The 15,923-nt window shown below is 39.8% G+C and overlaps 1 protein-coding gene across 3 annotated transcripts in view; it reads right to left on the bottom strand.

The window, feature by feature from the left end:
- Window positions 1–7,229: 7,229 nt before the first annotated feature.
- LOC122754436 (sine oculis binding protein homolog) overlaps window positions 7,230–15,923 on the bottom strand; it is a 233,796-nt gene continuing 225,102 nt past the window's right edge. For all 3 annotated transcript variants that reach the window (XM_044002848.1, XM_044002849.1, XM_044002850.1), the window contains one exon: window positions 7,230–7,360. The gene's annotated coding sequence lies outside the window, so the exon portion shown is untranslated. The remainder of the gene's footprint in view (window positions 7,361–15,923) is intronic.

Here is a 15,923-nt window from a genome sequence, read left to right as displayed (position 1 = left end):
ATCTCAGCTCATTGAGCTTTGGGGGGAGGGGAATATTATATTTTCATATGCCCCAGTTGGCCTCTAACACATGTTTAACATTCACCCATCAATCTTAGTGAGAGCCAAGGGGAGAGAAGATCTAATAGTTAGAAAACCAAACTACATTGAAATGGAAAAATGTATACGTCACCCACATGCATCATAACATCCTCTGTTTATTTCCTCTAGGGATGTAGAAACTCAAGTCTGGGACTGATTGATGGCATTAAATGTACCCCTGCTTGTTTCTCAAATAGCTCTCCTCCTTCCCCCTCAACCAAATCTGCCCATAAGCAGATGAATATTTGCATATTTGGCCTTTAAAGGACCAAGGGGAAAAAGATGCTATTATGCTGTAGAGATTTGGTTTTTGATTCAAACCTGTGAGTTCAATGGTGTAAGGAAACCTCCCCTGTGAGAAAACACATTTTACTGATGCAGATAAAACAACTGCTATGCAATTTTTAGACTTAGAGAATTGTTTGGGGGGCATTGAGAGGTTAAGTGACTACAGCCAGTAGGAGGAAGGAGCGCAACCTGGATCTTCCTGACTCCCAGATCTACTTTCTATCCTCTATGCAGCATTGCTTCTCAGTGTGGCAGCCAGATTTTTCTTAATGCCCTCCATACAAAATGGGGGGGGGAGGTGAAGAATGCCTAAATCACACAGGTTCAGGCACCATTGGTGACAGTATATCCAAGTTCTTCCAGTCTTGCATTTCTGGTCCTCTTCTTATACCATTCAATGCCCGCTTCCAGAAAGGAATGCTTCTATGCCCTTTTCATTCCTTTGTGACTTTCTCATGATTAGGGAGATCACAGAACATGTAGGGACAAGTTTGGGCTCTAGCACACACTATCACTATGACTTCTGGCAAGTACCTTCACCTTCCAGGGCTGTTTCCTCATCTGGGAAATGGAATAGACACTCTAATGTACTTTCCAGCTCTATGGTTATAGAATGTCCCTGATTCTATACCAATAGGCCCTTTCTTGCTGTTTAGGATGAAGTATGACTTCTTATCTAGAAACATTTTTGTGTCAAGAACCTTAATGATTTCGAGATTTGTTCCAGCTCTAGCAATCTATGATTCTTTCCCTAAAGTAAAGCTGTAGGCAAGAGACTGTGCCCTTAGCACCTAGCACAGTGCTTTTCAGAGCAGGCACTTAATAATATTGGTCGAGTAAATGGAATGGATGAATGAATGAATTAGGCAAGTATTTTGATGACTTTCCCTATGCACTAAACAGCCTTCGTCTAGTTGTCCTGTTCTTTGTTACTAAGCTCTTCAAGTTGCCAAAGGAAGTCACTTTCTACAAACAAGTAAATAAAGAATAGAATGTATTTCCTCATATAAGAAAGAATTGCTTACTACTAGACCTGTTTCCCAAAGAGATTTTTTTTAAAGGGAAAAGGACCTATATATACAAAAATATTTATAGTAGCTCTTTTTTTTGGTGGCAAAGATTTGGAAATTGAATGGATACCCATAATTTGGGGAATGGCTGAACAAATTGTGTTATGTGATTATGATGGGATACTATTATACTATAACAAATGACAAGCAGGATGCTTTCAGAAAGATCTGGAAAGACTTACATAAACTGATACAAAGTGAAGTGAGCAGAACCAGGAGAACATTGTACACAGCAATAACAATATTGTACAATGTTGGAATGTGAACGACTTAGCTATTCTCAGCAATACAATGATACAATACAATTCCAAGGGACTTATAATGAAAATTCTATCCACCTCCAGAGAAAGAACTGATAGAGTCTGAATACAGATGGAATCATTTTTTTAAACTTTATTTTTCTTGGGGAGTTTTTGGTCTGTTTTCTTTCACAATATGACTAATATGGAAATTTGTTTTACATGACTGAACATGTATAGCCTATATTAAATTGCTTGCCTTGTCAATGAGGGGGAAAAAGAGGAAGGGAGGGAGAGGATTTGGAACTCAAAATTAAAAAAAATAATATCGAAATGTTTACATGTAATTGGAAAAACCATTTTTTAAAAAAGAAATTGCTTAGAGTAAGACATGTCAGTGTTAGGTTCTTGTTTTCCCCTGCAATTTATGATTATGGCACAGAATTTCTATGAGATCTCAAAACATGTATGGTATTAGATGAAAACAAGAAATATGGCCCTGATGAGGAAGGCCCAGTTGGTTTCTTCATTCTTCCAGGCAGTATTTAAATCAAACCTGTATGATATTCACAGGTCCAAAAAGGTATTACACAAAATGCAAGGCACATCAGGCATCTTCTGCATAGGTTTCATTCAACCTAGTTAGCAGTCAATCACTTGAAAGCTGAATCGCCCAGCTGTACCAATCAGGCTCTCAGAGCAGTAGCCCTTGATTAAAGTGTCTCTCTGGTGGTTCATAGGTCCCCGAAATGGACATAGGATCACCATTTTTTTCCCTGGAAATCATTTGGGTAAAAGAGACTCCCTCTACAAAGTTTTAATTGGGCGCTCAGAACTGGAATGTAACAACCCTATTTGGCCTCATTTGGTATATTGACATTGTCACTGTTTGTAAAGGCTTTTTCCTGTCTTTGCCCTATCTGCCCAACTCAATTTTAAGCCCTGAAGGGGTTTCTCTCTCTTACCCCTTTCATATTCTGCCATCACACCTGGTATGCTATGGGTAGACAGGGGAAACTCAATAAATGTTGACTGATTCACTCCCTGAATCATTTTCCAGGAAGTCGAGTGTCCTCCGTATCTTCTCAGAAGCCAAAAGGTGAAATGAGCTGTAAATCATTACTGTCCAATGTTTTTGTTCATGTTTAAAATTAGGGCCAAATTAGAATGAAACTGAATCATCCGCACAAATTCTCAGGAGGTTAAAAAAATTCTGGATCAGTTTAGGTTTCCGTGGTCATTCTACGGATTAGATTTCTGGGTTGGTTTGAATTTCTTTTCTATAGATGATTTTCATGGTCTAAGAGATATTGCACTCTGGAAATGCTGAGTTTAAAAGGAGGAGGAAAAGAAGACAACAATATACTGATGTCTAATGATATTCTCTAGTGTTGGGAACAAAGGAAACTTTTGTTTCCAGAAGGGTCAAAATGTTTGCCGACAACCTTGGACAGCAGACAAAAGCAAAATTAATATCCTGTGTGATTGTCTCTGAGGCCAAGTCCAGATGAATAGCGCTATCAGGGATGGCTTACCAGGCAGGAAAACTGATGGCCAATTCTTTCCAACCTGGCTTGTGTTATACTGGGCCTGTTCAGCTCATTTGGAGACTATGTCATTGGCACAGAACTGTACCCAGAGGCCTCCACTGATGATGCCCCAGGGCTCTGAAAGCATGAAGCCAGTGTGTCAGAAACCAGAGGATGATCATTTGAAGAAGGTTTCCCTTGGATGGCACATTTTTAATGAGCACCTGCTTTTGATATGTGAATGTTTTGGGGACCATAGAGAAACTAGGCTGACCCCAATGTGAACTGGTGGCTGCCATAAACTCCTTTTTTTTTTTTTTTTTTGGTGGGGCAATGAGGGTTAAGTGACTTGCCCAGGGTCATACAGCTAGTAAGTGTCAAGTGTCTGAGGTTGGATTTGAACTCAGGTCCTCCTGAATCCAAGACTGGGTGCTTTATCCACTGTGCCACCTAGCTTCTCCATTATAAACTCTTTATAAAAGCTAATCAATGCCGATGAGAGGCAACATAGTGTAGTAGATAGAGGGCTGGAGTTTTGAGTTCAAATTCTGCCTAGGACATATACTGGCAACATGACTCTGGACAAGTCACTTAATGTCTCGGTGGCCAGGGAAACTCTCTGAAATGATAAATTAGAAGAACAATTGCTCATCTCTCTCAATAGGGAGTTTCTATACTGGGAGATTACCCCCACCCCCAATAATGAAATCACAAGCCTGATTAAAACCAATAAACACCACAAGCAAAGTACATAGTTCATGTTGGGATGTGGATGTGGGTAGAAAGCCTATGAATAACACATAAATTGAGTTAATATCTTTTTCTTGATTTGCATTATTATCTGGGTAGACTCCTTTAACAGCTCAGTTTAGGAAAGGATTCAAGGAATAACTATGGAAGAGAAACAAACACAAGGCTTAGAGTTGTAAAAGAAGTAAAGAATTCAGTCCAGTCCCTGAATTTTACAATCAATTAGCAAGCAATTATTAAGCACCTATTAAGTGCCAGATACTACTCTAGGAAGTGCAGTAGATAACAAAGAACTTTTAAAGCTCTCTATCCTCAAGTAGCTCATGGTCTAATGTGGGAGACAATATCTATGATCAACTATGTACAAACAAATTCCATACATATATGTATGTATAATATAGACATGTATGAGATAAATTGGAGATAATCAATGGATCTGGAAAATTGAGATTCAGAGACAGTGATTTGTTAAGGTCCCCAAGATAATGTTTGACTCTGTCCCAGATGGCAGAGCCATCCCTTGTAAGGTTACTTTCCATCTACTCAATGCATTTTGTCATTGTTCAGTCATTTCAGTCGTATGTGACTCTTCCAGACCCCATTTGGGGTTTTCTTGGCAAAGATACTAGGAGTGGGTTGCCATTTTTTCTCAAGCTCATTTTACAGATGAGGAAACTGAGGCAGAGTTAAGTGACTTGCCCAAGGTCACACAGCTAGTAAATGTCTGAGGCCAGAGATGAATTTTCCTTACTCCAGGCCTAGCACTCCATTCACTGTGCCACATAGCTGCTCAATATCCATGTCCCTCTTAATTTACATGTTGTTTCCCATGTTAGAATGTAAGCCTCTTGAGGGCAAGTACTGTTTTGGGTTTTTTTTGCTTTTCCTCTAATCCCCTTAGTGCCTCTAACACAGTAAGTGCTTAATAAATGCCAGTTGATTGATAATGTAATGACTTTGAGTAATTGAATAATGACTTACCCAAGGTCCCATAGGTAGTATATAGCAGAATGGGGATTCAAACCCACATCATCTGACTCCCAATCCAATTCTGCTACATAACACTTTCGAGACCAAAGCCCTGCCTACAGACAGAGCTTGTTTGTGAAATGTGATATGAGGGAATGGCATGACTGCAGAGGTAAGGGACTTGGATCTTCAAATAACTTCTCAACCCACTTTTATTTTGCAAAAGAAAATGATGTGAAAGAGGTTAGGCAGAATTAGTATGTCTCTCTCTTTTTTTTTTTTTGAAACCGACTGATCTTCAGAAAACTATAATCCATACAAAAAGAAAAGAATGCTTTCAAAATAGAAAACACCAATGACAATAGCAATAGTAATGGAGGGGAAAAAAAACCAACAGCAGCACAAGTCAGTGCATTTTTTTTCTTAGAGATTTATTTTTGTTTTAATAAATCTGACACCAGTCAGGGAGAGAGAAAAAATGTTGTGAGCCCAGAAGGAAAATGAGCACAAATTCAGTGCCACTTCTGTGTGTGTGTGTGTGTGTGTGTGTGTGTGTGTGTGTGTGTGTGTGTGTGTGTGTGTTGGGAGAGGGGGATGGGTTGGTTTTTAAAAATTTGTTGCTGGAGATTTTTTGTGTGTGTGTTCACTTTTAAAAATCTCTCCCCTGGCTTGCGAGCTTCCCCTCCCTCCCACCTCCCCTTCCCTTGCCCCACGATTTTAATTTTTAAAAAGCAAGCTCGCTTGCCAGGTGTGTTTCCCAAGCTCTCACAGCTCTAATAAATAAGGAGCACCTGTAAAACAGTAGCTTGACTCGTTAAGTGAATCTGTACAAAGGAAAATTTAGAAATACAGTATGTACACCGTGCCCGTCGTGCCCCATGTCTACAAGGCTCTGGCTCTGGGCATAGGTACCCCTGTCCCAGCTCTGCTGACCCTGCGACCGACCGACCGACCTTCCTCTTCTGCCAATTTTGCTCGTTGGCTCTGCTTCGCAGCCTTGTAGGTCAGGGTGCACTTGGAAACCTTCAGCGTGAACAATTGCTTTATTTGAGTTAGTAAACAGATACACTGAATCACAAGGTGATCGGATTTTTTTGTTGTTGTTGGTTTTCTTTTTTTGGGTTTTTTTTTTGTATTTTTTTGTATTTTTTTTTGTATTTTTTTTTTTTTGTATTTGTCAGAATGGGATACTCCACAACTGTCTCACCAATTCAGTGCCAGTATGCATGCTCTAGTGGACTTTTGGACTCTCGGCTACAACTGTACAAGTGCACACAAGTAAATCTACCCTGTTATCCTCCACCCACCGATTGAGGATCGAATTGCACATTTCTCTTAACCATGACAGGAGAAAGCAAACAGTGAAACAGAATCATGGGGGACCTTTCTCACTTTACTCCTTGTTTGCGGCGGTTTGTCCATACCATTCTAATTATCATGAAAGGGCGCTGCGTATGGAGAGATTGTCTCACTGGCTTCCTGGATCACTGAAAACCATCACGGCTGAAATTTCATCCAAGTCTTTCGTGACGCCCAGCAAATATTCCTCTCATATTATTTTACACCTTGAGGGAATTTTGGTCTTTAGTTCAACACTCTTGCTCTGTTCCCAAATGGGGCGCTATTTAGGGGAATTTAAAGAGAAAGCTGAGAAGAATAAACATTTACTGAGTTCTCTTGGCATTCCGTCTCTGAAAAACCACAGTATAAACTATTCATGCTGCTTCTTACATCTGTCAAATCAAAAATTAAAACCCATAAAAGTGTAACACTGAAAATATGGCATTAAAAAGGATAAAGGTGGCCTTTGTAAAAATAACAAGAAAAAGTATATTAGCCAATAAAATATTCTAACTCTTCATTTAAAAGTGCATCCTGGGTAGGCTAGAGATGACTCTGAAGCAACATGACTCCAGTTGACTCCCTTTCCCCCACCAAAACGTGAATAGTATAGGTCCAAAACCGTACAATGCAAATCACAATTCTTAGTGTAGCAGCAAAACCACAGCAGTTTTTGAAAAGACAATTTTTTTTTAAATCCATATCATCTTTCAGTCTCACATTTCTGAGCCTCGAAGACAGAGAGGGAAAAGTACCTACATTGGTCCTTGTGGTTTATTGGTGCTTTTTGTTTTTGTTTTTGTTTTGTTTTAAACCATGGGCAAAATCCGTAAGTTCTTCTGGGGATGAGAAGAGGTGGCAGCAGCAGGAATGCTGAGCGGGCTTGGTGGGTCCAAGATGTGCTGGCTCTTCTGGGCCAGAGGCCACCGTGGGAGGGCAGCTTCCTCTGAGACACTTAATGACAGGAAGCTGCTTTATTTGCTTGAGTTTTAGCCAGAGGGGTGGTGAGATGACCAGCTGGTGTCATTTGGTGGAGTGACATGGTTTGCTCTGCTCCCTTTCTCCATGCAAGGTACCCTGTGAGTGAGTATTCCTGAAAAACAGAAGAGGAGTCAGTCAGTCAGAATACATTGGAACTGAACCACCCCCAGCAAATGAGAGCGTAGGCATGAGTCAGACAACAGACATTCAAGTCGTTCCTTCTGAGCTAAGAAGGGTGCCTAGAACTCAGTAAGCATGACTTGCTCAATGAACCTCTTTCCCAGGAATCAGTGCCACCAATTTCACATGATGGACTGAGCTAAGGCTCTAAACCCAAGTCTCTTGGAATTCTCTAATACATATGCAATTCACACCTCTCAACCAATGGCCAGGAGCCTTGTTTCAAGTCAACAGTTCATAGCTCTCCACCTTATTTGGCTCCATGGAGCTGAGGTCCTCAGCTTGATCCTAGGTCTAATAGTGAACAGAGCCAGGATTAGGGCTTTGTAGCTCCAAAATTCAGCCCTTCCTACTAAGCAAATGACCTCACTCTGGGGTGTTTGTTGTAAAGCAGCAAGGCCAAGAGATCATCTTTATAGCAGCAAATGAAATCATAACCTACATGGAGACACACCTCTTAAGAGGCTTCTCAAAGAGATGGAGTGATGTCCCCAGTGCTGGGAATGAATGAGTCAAATTTCAGATGCCAAATTCACTTGACCAATTCACCCATGTCTCTCTTTTTCCAATTCTTCCCTGGAGGAGATGAGCCATTCACATCTTTAGATTACAAAACCAAACTGCAGGATAGGGTTGAAAGAAAATAACCTAACTGAAGCCCTCTGGAACCATGAGGACATGCCTTTGCAGGACTCCTTGTTTCCCAACCATGGACTGAAATCTGACTTGTTTAGGAATATCTATCCTAGCACAGAAATTGATCCCTGGCTCTTCATTCTTATTAGCTTATTTCAAAGTCATTCAGACACACTCAGGGCAATCAGTTTAGAACTAAAGCAGTTCATTTAGCTTGAATGTTATGGCCAGAATCATAAATATGCATTAGATGGGGTATCATAGATTAGGTGCTGGATGTAACTTCAGAGGTCATTGAGTTCAACCCCATCATTTTACAGATAAGGAAACTGAGGCTCTTGATGTTAACTGACTCACCAAAGGTAACACAGAGCTAGTGGCAGAAGTGAGCCTTCAATCCAGGTCTTCTAACTTCAAGTACAATACTCTTTCCCACTGGACCACATTGTCCCATTTATAGGCGGTATCAAAACAAAGAGTATTCATTTTTAAAAAGGAAGATAGAGGGATAGAAGAAGAAGAAAGGAGGAGGAGAGAGGAAGGGAAGGAGCAGGTTCTCTTCTACTCATCCATACAACAGTGAACATTTTTTTTCTGTCCACAAATGAGGATATCAAAAATGTGCACAGCTAAAGTGGAGGCAGAAGGCTCATAAAAATCTTTACAACTGTGGAGAATGTTGTTAGAACTCACAGAAACTCCATTGTGGTTGTAACAAGAAATGAGAATGAATTTAGGAGAGTAAAAAAAAAAATGTCCATTGGGGAGGGGCCAAGTTTAAGTGCATCCTTTGTACAATGCCTACCCAATGACTGATGTTAATGAGAGTAGGTATGGATATGGCTCTTGGTATTTGCTAACAACAAGTTTGGAAATTTAAATGTGCACATGGTAGGAAATGCCAGGGTTCCTAGAGTGATATTAAATCACCAGCACTCTACGCACTTAAGATGTACATTTAATTGCCACATTAAAAATGTAAAACACCACAAATATGCAACAGGACTGGAGTTACCCAGCCATGAAAACTTTTATCTGGCATGGTTGGCTATAAAAATGTAGATACTCTATCACATTGTGTAGCTATATAACTTTCCATCTGACCTCTAATGTTTTAATAAAAAGGATGGGGGTGGGGGGGAAGAAGCTACAAAGAAAAAGAATCGGAAAGATAAGAGGAATTGAGCCATGAGATTGGGTCATTTTAAAGAATTTAAAATCTGACAAAGCACTATGTGGAACTTTCTATGTTAGTGACATAATATGTATCCCTTGACCAAATATGCCTATAAAGTCACTTTTCTTTGGGGTATGTGAAGGTAATGGAATATAGTTGCTCAGGAAGAAATGAGGAATATGAAGAATTTGGTGAAATTTGGCCATACTTTCACAAATCAGTGAAGAGTCCAATCAGAACAACTTCCACAAACACCACAATAGATAAAAGAAAGAGAACTGTTATAGCCTTCAGAACTCTGATTAAAGCAATGACCAATCATGACTTTAGATTACTCAAGATGAAGCTTGCCTCCCACCTTTTGACTAGAGACAAAGAATGGGATATGCATTTTCTGATCTGGCCAGTGTGTTGATCTGTTGACTTGATTATACTTGTTTCTATTTTATCTTTTGTTTTTGTTTTTTTGCAGGGCAATGAGGGTTAAGTGACTTTCCCAGGGTCACACAGCTAGTAAGTGTCAAGTGTCTGAGGCCAAATTTGAACTCAGGTCCTCCTGAATCCAGGGCCAGTGCTTTATCCATTGTGCCACCTAGCTCCACCCCGCCCCCCAACCCCATACTGCTAAGTAGAATGTAAACTTCTTGAGGGCAGGGACTTGATGTGTGTGTGTGTGTATGTGTTTGTAACCCCAGAGTCTAGTATAGGGTGTTGCATCTGGTATATGCTTGATGTTTATTGAATTGAATTGAACTTAGTTGAATCTAATTAAGAATAAATAGTATCCTTTAACACACATCTCCTTTCTGGAAATTGCTAATTGAGAGCCTTATAGCTATATAACTCTAACCTTTCTAGGCTTTATTTCCCCCATCTGCAAAATGGGGATAGGAATACATTCCCTTCTTCCTTGAGAGAAGTGATAATCACATAAGATAACATACATGATAGAGCTTTGTAAGAGCATACAAAAATGATCTGTGATTTCATCAGTGTGGAAATTTAGAAGATAAGTTCCAGGGAGTTACGTGAGGTACATGGGAATTGCGTGACAGAGGCAAAGAAGCAGAAAGAGGAGAGAGAGAAGGAGAACTTAGATATAAGGTTTTCAAATTTATTTCATTTGTAAATCATATTTATTCAAGCCTTAGGGATAATTACTTATGGAATGATGCTGCAGGTTTTTTTTCCAGCATTCTGATATTCATGTTTAAATCTCTCTCTCTCTCTCTCTCTCTCTCTCTCTCTCTCTCTCTCTCTCTCTCTCTCTCTTTCTCTCTTTCACACTTTCTCTTCCCCACCCCCCCCACCTCCAAAGGAAGAAAATATCAAATAAGTTTCTGAATGTTCAATTTCACCTTTTGGACAACATTAAACATGGAAAGCATCAGCCTACTAGAAGAAGAAAAAATTCAAGGCATTTAAAATGACTGCAAAATAATGAAAGCCATTTTGGAACCCTAACTATAGCATTCGCCGTCACAAACGCTATAATAATCATGATTATTCTCTGGTATCTATTATTGTCTGGTAAATAATATGTGTTTTCCCTGAAAGTTGCAAAGGGTGCAGCTGCACCGTACGTCTATTTTTGCAGCCCCAACTCCTGCTGCTTTGAAAGCCTCCTCACACACAGCTTATTTTAAGTGAATAGCAGAGCAGACAATTTGGGCTGTGTTTCCTTCATCCTGGCTACACGTTTCCTGTGTCAGGGACAACCCCAGGGGCCAGATGGTGGCAGCAGAACTCCCTTTCTGTGGCTGCCATTTCTGGGGATGGGAGTGAAGCCAAGCTCACTTCAGCCTTCTGAGGCTCTGCTTGGTTGAGGTCAGATCCCTTCTTGATGATAAGCAGGGCTGTTGTTACTGAACAGATTGTCTGTGCGGTGTAAATGAAGAAAGACCACATCCCCATGGTATCTGGAAGTATACCTATTTGGAAAGCAAGGCTAGCATACAAGTGAGGGGAAGGATTGTGGAATGTCTGAGTTGGAAGGGACCCCAGTGATCAAATAATTCTTACCCTTCACTTTCCAGATTTAGAAGCAGAAAACTAGAGAGAATTTGTAACCTGCCCAGACAGTTAGTAGGAGAGGTGAGACTTGAATCTAGCTCTCTTGATTCCTACTTCACTATTCTTTGCACTATATTGCATTGTTTTAAAGAAAGTATTGAAGGCAAGAGATGTCTAACCTACAGTTTATTGTCTTTGTAGCATGACTTTATAAAAAAGGTTAACTGATATACCTGTTTCCCCATCTTTGTCAATGGGAAATTGCTCCATGAAAAAAGTAAATGATGTCTTTGAGATCTTTGGATGAAAGTGATACATTGCATGCAAAGTGACCATAAACATAAAGAACTGTGTATTAACTCCATACAGAGGTCTAATTTCTAAGGTCCTAAGCAAAAATTTCCAGAGTCCCATACCACTCAATTGACTGCTAGCTAAGTACATCTCTCATGGAGAGATACTTTTAGACATATATTCTGGGCATCATTTAAATGTTGGGATGCCTGCCACCCTAGCTCATATATGTTGTTTATAAAACTCTTTTCAGATTCAAAAAGCACTATCTAAATGTAGATTATTATTCTAATTACGAGTATTTCTACTATTTGATCTCATACTAAGAAGAATCATGGTACAGTTGCAGCATCAGAAAAACCTAGGTTCAAGTCTCACCTCTGATATTCACTGACTTTGTGATCCTGGGTGAGTCACTGAAGTTATCACTGCCCCAGGCAATTCTCTAAGACTATAAATTGACATTGGCAACTAAATTGCATTGGAAAATGGAGCTTCCTGACTTAGAATTCCTCCCACCACTGAAATCACAGGTCAGGACCAAATATCTTGTAGTTAGATAACTTCTGACATTTTAATGCAACATCGCTAACAGGTATGCCCAGCCAAACCTGCTTTTAGAATGATGATATATAGCTTGATACAAAACTTAACCACTTTTTTCTGGACTGTGGAATCAAAAATTCTTTTTCCGGGTGATACAACTACAGGGCAAGTATACTGTGAGAAAGGGGGCAGGGGGTCTTTTGAGCGTCTCCTCTTCATTTATGTCCCTTTTCCACTTGCAAGAAATTGTTGTAGAGGAGTGATGACTCATTATCTTTGATGTCCTAAGAAATAGAAATGGGTTATATACAACAAGGAAGGTAGGATCTCTTCAATGTGAGCACTACCTCCGATGGTACAGGTCATGACTTGTCTAAGCCTTCTCATCCTCTGTGACTCCTGTCTGCTTCCTCCTATAAATCCTCCACAGGAGGGAGGTGCCCCCTCCCCCAATGTGCAGAGGCCTTCTTTTGGGTTTCTTGGTATTATGTGGGTTCAGAGCCACATTCTGGCTGTCCACCTGTCATTTTCCACACTCTTTATATAACCAGCCCATTTCTTTTGCTGGTAATACATCCCTTTGATATAATGCTACTTCATGCATGCAGTCTGTCATTGTTAAGATGCTGTAATGTTTCTACCCACCATGCATCTCTCCATTGCCCTCTGGGTGACCCCCACTTTGATTCCTCAGAGCTTCTGGTATCCCATGATTGGCAGCCATATAGCCTCACCAGAAGAATACAGGTGTTGAAATGATGGAACTTTCTTTTAGGAAGAAACTTGGGATCTTTGAAAGTGCTGCAGTTGCCCAAATTCAATCCAGCCTGCTCTCCTCCTCCTATTCAATTCTAGATCCACCTCATTATGCATCTGTGGTGTTTATCCAATATTTAGGTACCGATGGAAGGACTCTATGGGCTGTCCAAACAACTGTATATCACATTCTGGACAACAAACATTCTTCATCCACTTTGTTTTTCCAGGGTGGATAGCAAGAATGACCTCTTTTGATTGAATATGGATCTCATTTTGGAGATGATGTTATTCCCGTGCTGCAGAAGCTTCAATGCCTCCAAATTGATTCTAGGATAAGATACAAACTACTGTGGCATTTAAAGACCTCCTCAATCTGGATCCAACCTGTCTTTCCAGACAGATTTCACATTGCTCCCCTTCATACATTTTTTTTTTTTAGTGAGGCAATTGGGGTTAAGTGACTTGCCCAGGGTCACACAGCTAGTAAGTGTTAAGTGTCTGAGGCCGGATTTGAACCCAGGTACTCCTGACTCCAGGGCCGGTGCTCTATCCACTGCGCCACCTAGCCGCCCCCATACATTTTTTTTTAATGTTTGAGCTGCACTGGCTTACTTTCTGTTCCCTATATACAACATTCCAACTCTTGAATCTCTCTGTCTGTATTGTCTATCTCCCATGCTTGGAATGCTCTCCCTCCTCAGTTTTACCTCTTCTAATCCCTATCCCACTTTAAGGCTCACCTCAACAGCCATTTTTTTTTTTTACATAAAGACTTTCCCAAAACCTCCAATTATTATTGCTCTTCCTTCCCAAAAGAATTACTTAATATTACTACACATGTTTTGTATTAATTTGTGTACTTCTTGCTACCAACCCCCAATCCTCTCCAGTAGAGTATAAGCTCTTTGAGGACAGGGACTGTTTTCTTTTTATCTTTAACACCGAGTACAGTGCCTGACACATAGAAAGCGCTTAATAAATGCTTGCTTAATTGAATTAAACTGAAATGTTCTGGGGTTTGATGAAATCAGCACATTGGCTTCCATAGATAGGAATGTCTGGAAGGCTTCATCATTTCTAGGGAATCTTTCCTCCATTTGAACACTACACTGGAAATCTAGCACAGAAGTAGCAAATACATTTTGTGAAATCTATCAAAAAATCACACATGATGTTAACATGTTTGTGGAAGACCCCTTGTTGAAAGTTTGAGGCTGGTTTTAACTCTACAAAAATGTAATTGCTTTTTTTATAGTCAACAGACAAAAAAACCCCAGTGAAATATTGTGTTTTCCACATTTTTCGGTCACTTAAAATGTAAGCTCCTTGAGGACAGGGACTGTTTTGTCTTTCTTTGCAGCTTAGCACAGTGTCTGGCACATAGTAAGTGCTTAATTAATATTTGTTGACCGACTTGACTGCAACTATGTGCTCTGATGTATAATGTTATTTGTAAAAGCCTACCTTTTCATTTTTTCATCAAGGATACCCGTGAGATGTGAGGAGTCTATTTTTTACAAAGATTTTGTAGTGCTAGACAGCTGGCAAAGAAGTTAGTAATATCCTTTTGATCCCTTTGTTTTGGGAGTAGGATTAAAGTGATTTTTTTTTTCTAATCATTTGATGTCCTCCCTGCTTTCAGATATTGTGGGAATTGATCCCTCAATATCCTTGAAATTGTGTCATCTGTAGCACAGTTCTTATCAATATATATATTTGGTCTTATGTGACTGATCCTCCCCTATTTCTTTTCTTTAGTGTAATTTCTATTTCTCCATATAAAATGCTGGGATCTGCGATGACAAAATGTGGTAGTTTCACTTTCACTGATGCCAAAGGTTTTTTTAAGAGAAATCTTGACAGATCTTTTCTATTTTTTATCTGCTTGTTATCCTACTTTCATTCTCATTTTTAATTTTTTTTCAGATGATCTGACTTAATTGGGTTTCTCAATATGTTTACTATATAGTCATTTCCCCCTCCATCACTTTTCACTGCTTTATGAAGTGATTTTCATTATAATCTTCCACCATCTACCTTCATATAACTTTATAAATAAGTTTATATTCTAAATCTATTTTGCCCTTGGCTCTTCCCTTAGCAAGGAGACCAAGTGTTGCTGGATATAATGGTTTTAAGTTTCTTTTTTTTTCAGCCTTCTTTTTGTGAAGTTACAGAGGACAAAAATATGGCCAATTTTTATTACTTAAAAAAAAGTCGATAAGAACACATTACTGTTCTTGTACTTGCCTGAGTTGATTGTCTCTCAAAGAACATTGGAGTTACAGCTAAATGTTAACCAGTGAAATAGGACTAGAAAGAGAAAAAAATGTATTTCAATCCATGAAAAGTTTTCTTGGTGTGCTTTATTTTATTATTATTATTTTTTTTTTTTTAGTGAGGCAATTGGGGTTAAGTGACTTGGCCAGGGTCACACAGCTAATAAGTGTTAAGTGTCTGAGGCGGGATTTGAACTCAGGTACTCCTGACTCCAGGGCTGGTGCTCTATTTACTGTGCCACCTAGCCACCCCTCTTGGTGTGCTTTAAATCACTCATTAATGTCCATCTCCTCCAGAAAGACTCTTCCTGATCAATTTCTCCCTTCTTCAACCTGCCAGCACATTTTCGATCCACCCTTTCCCTCAAAGAACTTTGGTAATTTTTGCTCATGGTCCAGCCCCATTCCTGCTTGGGACCAATACCTTGGGTCTATGCTGAGAAGGAATTTAAAAAGTTTCCCCATGGGGGAAGCAGAGAGTCATCCTGTCTCTACCTCCAGTCTCTACCATGAGGTAAACTGAGCCACAAGGGCTAATATTTTATTATGCTGGTGTCCCTCACTGTTCATTAAAGATTTTCAGTAATGCCTGGACAGTAGCCTTGAAAAGCAGAGGGAAGGTTGAAGCTTTCTCACAAAGGGTCAGTAAGGAGAAAGAACAACGGGAGAGCCAAAGTAGACACATAGCCAAAACCACCTCATGAATCTTTGCAGGGATCTTTTTTTTCTATTAAGCATAAGAAAAGGAACATGAGGATGATACATGATGAGGATCAGCCCAGGATCAGACT

The sequence above is a fragment of the Dromiciops gliroides genome, chromosome 4 (genome assembly GCF_019393635.1).
Source record: "Dromiciops gliroides isolate mDroGli1 chromosome 4, mDroGli1.pri, whole genome shotgun sequence".
Classification (NCBI taxonomy): Eukaryota; Metazoa; Chordata; class Mammalia; order Microbiotheria; family Microbiotheriidae; genus Dromiciops; species Dromiciops gliroides.
Note: the sequence above shows the minus strand (reverse complement) of the source record. Positions and strands in the feature narration are given on the sequence as shown.